Raw genomic sequence first — 7,127 nt, 5'->3', positions numbered from 1 at the left:
CATCAAGGCAAAGGGTGGCTATTTGAAGAATCTCAAATATAAAATAAAATTTGATTTGTTTAACACTTTTTTGGTTACTACATGATTCCATTTCTGTTATTTCATATTTTTGATGTCTTCACTATTATTCTACAATGTAGAAAATAGTAAAAAATAAAGAAAAACCCTTGAATGAGTAGGTGTGTCCAAACTTTTGACTGGTACTGTATATATACACTATGCATCTTAAATCTTCTTGTTTCATCTTTGTTACTCTTCTCTACTGTTACCCTACCATTACCTTTACTGACCATATAATAATAGGCCTACTGTATGTTGAGACGGTGAAACTGAATGCGAATTTTAGTCACAATATGGTGGTTGATTTTTAAGATAGATTGTTATGATAAGAAATAATACATTGGGAAAGGTTTCATGTTATTTCCTAACACTTACAGTGGGGAGAACAAGTATTTGATACACTGACGATTTTGCAGGTTTTCCTACTTACAAAGCATGTAGAGGTCTGTAATTTTTATCATAGGTACACTTCAACTGTGAGAGACGGAATCTAAAACAAAAATCCAGAAAATGACATTGTATGAATTTTAAGTAATTAATTTGCATTTTATTGCATGACATAAGTATTTGATCACCTACCAACCAGTAAGAATTCCGTCTCTCACAGACTTGTTAGTTTTTCTTTAAGAAGCCCTCCTGTTCTCCACTCATTACCTGTATTAACTGCACCTGTTTGAACTCGTTACCTGTATAAAAGACACCTGTCCACACACTCAATCAAACAGACTCCAACCTCTCCACAATGGCCAAGACCAGAGAGCTGTGTAAGGACATCAGGGATAAAATTGTAGACCTGCACAAGGCTGGGATGGGCTACAAGACAATAGGCAAGCAGCTTCGTGAGAAGGCAAGAACTGTTGGTGCAATTATTAGAAAATGGAAGAAGTTCAAGATGAAGGTCAATCACCCTCGGTCTGGGGCTCCATGCAAGATCTCACCTCGTGGGGCATCAATGATCATGAGGAAGGTGAGGGATCAGCCCAGAACTACACGGCAAGACCTGGTCAATGACCTGAAGAGAGCTGGGACCACAGTCTCAAAGAAAACCATTAGTAACACACTACGCCGTCATGGATTAAAATCCTGCAGCGCACGCAAGGTCCCCCTGCTCAAGCCAGCGCATGTCCAGGCCCGTCTGAAGTTTGCCAATGACCATCTGGATGATCCAGAGGAGGAATGGGAGAAGGTCATGTGGTCTGATGAGACAAACATAGAGCTTTTTGGTCTAAACTCCACTCGCCGTGTTTGGAGGAAGAAGAAGGATGAGTACAACCCCAAGAACACCATCCCAACCGTGAAGCATGGAGGTGGAAACATCATTCTTTGGGGATGCTTTTCTGCAAAGGGGACAGGACGACTGCACCGTGTTGAGGGGAGGATGGATGGGGCCTTGTATCGCAAGATCTTGGCCAACAACCTCCTTCCCTCAGTAAGAGCATTGAAGATGGGTCGTGGCTGGGTCTTCCAGCATGACAACGACCCGAAACACACAGCCAGGGCAACTAAGGAATGGCTCCGTAAGAAGCATCTCAAGGTCCTGGAGTGGCCTAGCCAGTCTCCAGACCTGAACCCAATAGAAAATCTTTGGAGGGAGCTGAAAGTCCGTATTGCCCAGTGACAGCCCCGAAACCTGAATGATCTGGAAAAGGTCTGTATGGAGGAGTGGGCCAAAATCCCTGCTGCAGTGTGTGCAAACCTGGTCAAGACCTACAGGAAATGTATGATCTCAGTAATTGCAAACAAAGGTTTCTGTACCAAATATTAAGTTCTGCTTTTCTGATGTATCAAATACTTATGTCATGCAATAAAATGCAAATGAATTACTTAAAAATCATACAATGTGATTTTCTGGATTTTTGTTTTAGATTCCGTCTCTCACAGTTGAAGTGTACCTATGATAAAAATTACAGACCTCTACATGCTTTGTAAGTAGGAAAACCTGCAAAATCGGCAGTGTATCAAATACTTGTTCTCCCCACTGTATCAACTCCATGTTTACATCTCATTCTAGTTGTATTTTATAGAATTGTATCTAAATTGTATCGAATGTAGACATCCCTCTGAATTCAAATATTCACTGATGATTAGAAAATGAAATTGAGCCAAATGTCTCATGTTTAGGCTATTTCATTCACCTTGTGGATACAAATCTGGCTAATTATTATTTTTGAGATACCTTGATTTCATCCTCACATTCCACAAGAGAGTAGCCTAGTTATCGCAAAATGGCTGGTCCTGCCAAAATGCCAAAATGGTAAAAATATTTTAGGTCTACCTCCCTCAAACAATTTTGCATATGTCCCTGTACACATACGTGTTTTGAATGACAATTGTCCGCAAAAATCTCTGTGCTTGAACTTGACCGTCGGAATTGCATGGGAAAGGAGAGGCGAATTTGCCCCTTGCCCCTTTCCTTTATGCTGCGCAAGTTGTTGAGACTGATGTCACTGCTCATTAGCATAAAATTCAGCTTGGTTGTAATTAAAGAGGGGAGGCAGATAGAATCAAGTCTTTTTTCTCATGGCAGGGAATGAATAAGCATCTTTCTCTGTAGGAACTCTCCAGGAAACACACTGTAAGTTTATAAACTTTCATATAGTTATTTGATTAGTTATTCTTGTTGCACATATATGTCTCAAAGCAGGCTACTTTGTATCCTTTCATTTGGAAGATTTAAAAAATGCATTATGTATAGACTACCACATGTGCATTAGGCTATCGGTTATCATTTCTGAGTAGACATTTAGCCATTTTCAACAATCACACTAAATTAATAAAATTAAATGGATATAATGTTGAGTCATGCATAATGATAATAGAGAATGGAATTATTTGGAATTTATACTTCCTTCTCACATTTTATGTTGTTAGGCATAAAATATGTGATTCATTGTATGTATCATTGATGTGGAGAGACAGAGGTTATACCTTACCTATCAAGTTACGATTATTAGCCTGTTTCCATTTTGGAAACTATTTTCATTTTGGAAATAGGCTAATAATCTTAACTTGATAGGTGCTATCTATCACATGGGATTCTTGTGAAATGATAGGTCTACTCGTTCAGAGGTTGATTTTACCTCACACTTATCATACTTATTTATTGATGTGTTATTGATTTATTCACATTCACACATGATTTGTTGTTTCTGATGTCAGAATTTATTTAACATATGTGTAGACAGAATCCAGAATGGGCTTATTCCAGTATCAGATTTCCTCTAAATCTTCCCTTCACTGATGATACAGATTATATATGTATTGATGATACAGATGGACGTTATCCCTCTGAGAGCCTCTGTTATTGAGTCAGTGGACATTTCGGCTGACACTTTCCACAGATACAGTAGACTGTACTTTGCAGGTCATAAGGCATGGCATTAGTGCAAACACTGCTCTCCTGACTCACTTGTGTTGCTGGGACAATGACTGTTGATGTTAGACTTGGCTCCGGTTCTCCTTACTCACCTGTTTAAGTGGGGGGTGGAGTAGTAGCTGGATAGTAGAGAAGGCTGCATAGTAACGGTTACTAGGCCTAGGCCCTGGCAGGATTGGTATTTATGTGTGCTATCTATGAAGGTATTTCTTCTGGTTTATATGTCATTGCAAAACATCAGAGTTGTTATGCACCTAATGATTTTGAGAGAGCACTGATGACCAAATTAAATGAATTCAGTGTAAATCAAACTAAAGTATATCTTATGAATCTCAAGTGGATTGAAGGGGCACTTGCTGTTCCCTCTGCTCTGTAGATTCTTTGACTGATGTGAGCCTACACTCCTAAACTTTGGCCTTTCTGAGGGGACACCTTCAAAATGTCTCCCCCCTAAATAGCATGCAGGGATATGTTGAGTTGATGATAGGCTAAGTATTTGTGAGCATAACTTAGCTATGAGACAGGTTCTACTATTTCCCATTTTATCCTCATTTTACCAAACAGTTGAGTTCATCTTTTGATAAGCTAGATCGAGTAAAAATGTGCTCGTCTTCATTTCCAATAAAGCTAACTTGGATTTGAAATTGAGTCCTATCATGAAAATAGCTCACTATAGGCCATAGGCATGTTAGGTCAGTACTAATTGATGGAGGGCTTGCGGGCTTGAGGGAGGTATCCCACCACCCCAAATATTTGCTCTCTCTTTGACTTGATGCATGACCCTCACACCCTTATGTGAGGTCAAGCCCTTTGAAGTATGGCTGTTACAATTCCCAAAAGTGGGACCCTTTATTTGGTCACTTGTAAACCATTGAACCTGACGCTGGTAATTCAGTGATTTTGTGTGGGTGTATTGTGTAGTAATTCTGATACATATTCAAAGCAATTATTTATGGTTTATATATATGGTTATATAATATGATTCATTCTGAAGCTATTGATTTGGAATCAATGGCTGATCAGATCACAGGCTGAGTTGTGAGTGACAGACACAAATGTACTAATCTTTGTGCATGATTATCTATAACTTTAGATTTGGCTCAGATTCTTCTCACTCACGGTTAGATTGGGCGATATTGCGTTGATTCTGCTATTATGCATTAGATTATAACATTTACATTTTGCTGCTTATCGATGTAAATTATAGGAGAATTAAAAAGTGCATATATGATGGAAATAAATGAATATGATTATAGTAATTTACAGTCTAATGCAGCAGTCTGGCAGTTAACTGATGCTGTATGTTGTTATCTGTCTCCTCACCCCTCACCCTCACATCAGAGGGAGAAAAGATGAACGAACGTTTTATGAAATTAAACTCCAATTAGAAGACTCTGAGAGCAGTCCCTATAAGAATATGGTCAAATATACATAGTGTACATTTGGGATATTATAGCAAATAGTATTATTAATTAAATTAATATGCCATTTAGCAGACGCTTTTATCCAAAGCGACTTACAGTCATGCGTGCATACATTTTTTGTGTATGGGTGGTCCCGGGGATCGAACCCACTACCTTGGCGTTACAAGCGCCGTGCTCTACCAGCTGAGCTACAGAGGACCACAAGTATGAAGCCCATTTATCTACAGTCGGTAAGGTGTATCAGAGGTATTTCACCAGTGTCCTCATCAGACAGAAATCCAGTAATGCAAAGTAATTGTCGCATTTACAGTTATATTACAGATATATAAGAGTTTAATATATATCAAAGCTCCAAACTATCATGCAATAGTTATTGAATACCCGTGCATGGAGGCGGTAAGGATGGCAACAGCCAGACACAGTAAGAAGATGGCATAAGAGTTGTCAAGGATTTTATTTTCAACACTGTGATTACATTTACATTTAACATTTTAGTCATTTAGCAGACGCTCTTATCCAGAGCGACTTTACAAAACCTCTTTGGTATCAAATATATTTAAACTTTGTCAAAAGACATATTGCTTTTTCGATAGAATACATATTGTGCATAAAGATCTACTATCAGTCAGATTCTATCTGAGTCACAAATGTATACACACTTCAATATGTTACATTGTCTAATATTCAGGCATTTTGGTGTTTTATTTCCATCCTTTTCTAAATTATCCTTGTGATTCCTGCTCTTCGGTCCAAATCAACCCTAAGAATGTTATGCTCATACCAAAGTACTTTAGTATTCTACCCTTGAAGGATCTTTTGCTCAAGGGCACATCGACAGATTTTTCACCTAGTTGGCTCGGGGATTAAAACCAGCGACCTGTCGGTTACTGGCACAAAGCTCTTAACCACTAAGCTACCTGCCGCCCCTCACCGGGCAACAAGAATGTGCGTTCAGTTTATAAGCATTGCCCTATAAACTGTATGAATGTTAATCCCTTAGATTTTTAAAATCTAATATAGCACGAAATTGATACAAATCACGAGATTGATACAAATCATCCAAAATGATTCTTCACCATGTAAAATAAAAGTTAACCCAGAATCATATGACGTTATTTTAGGTAGCCTATCAAAATGTCCATTGGCCTATACATTTTTTTATAAACGTCAAAAAATATCCGCATGACATTCAATTCGGTGTCGTTGGCCTCATTTGATTCACTTTCGGTAACTGTATAGATTTCCTCACCAAATATCTCGATAGAATTTAATTGTGGTCGGTATCAGTACAGGTTTTTCAACCGTTTTCATTAATCTTACTGTATGTAACACATGGGTCACTCCAGCCACCTGTCCCATCCACACCTATGAATATATAACCTACACACCATTACTAATTTAACGTAATAATCTATGCATTGTGTGGGATACATGAAATCAGTTGTTGAGTGGGGAAACTATATACATTTAGCATGTTTTAGTGGTCTACTGTTTATTCACGATAGTGAAGGCTTTATTTTCTTATTTTTATTTTCTTGGATTAGCTATTTGACACTTAAACTGTAAGTGTTGTTATGGGGATTTATTTTATATTTAACACAACATGATAACTCCAATAATTGTTTTCTTTATATTTAAAATACCAAGGATAATCAAATTATGTTTAGTAGACCTACGTTTTAGGAGTGATATCTGAGTTATATAGTACCTAACCTCTAATCTGTCACATGGAGTCTTTTTCGAGCATACTTTTTTAATCTTTAATTTAGGATTTTTCTTATTTCCATTCTATGTCATCCACATTATTAATGAAAACGTTTAATTGACTGCAATTAAAGAAATTACTAAATGTGATAGGCCTATATCACATTTACATTTTAGTCATTTAGCAGACGCTCTTATCCAGAGCGACTTACAGTTAGTGAATCAAACCCACAACCCTGGCGTTGCAAACGCCATGCTCTATCAACTGAGCTACATCCCTGCCGGCCATTCCCTCCCCTACCCTGGACGACACTGGGCCAATCACGTAAAAATACATGCAATACGATGTGGCTAGACGGTTTATAAACTGCTACGACCATAATACTTAATTGCTACGACTAATAATGATAATTTCCTTACAATATAATAAAAGTGTGACCAATAGCTTTTTCATTTTGTATAACAGGTTTTTCATCAATGTTTATCATAAAATACCGTGTATTCTATGGACTAGTGTTACTTTCGTCCGATGGGCGTCGCTCTTTCTGCAGTTGCTGTAGTCC

This window comes from Coregonus clupeaformis, chromosome 11 (assembly GCF_020615455.1).
Source record: "Coregonus clupeaformis isolate EN_2021a chromosome 11, ASM2061545v1, whole genome shotgun sequence".
Classification (NCBI taxonomy): Eukaryota; Metazoa; Chordata; class Actinopteri; order Salmoniformes; family Salmonidae; genus Coregonus; species Coregonus clupeaformis.
Note: the sequence above shows the minus strand (reverse complement) of the source record.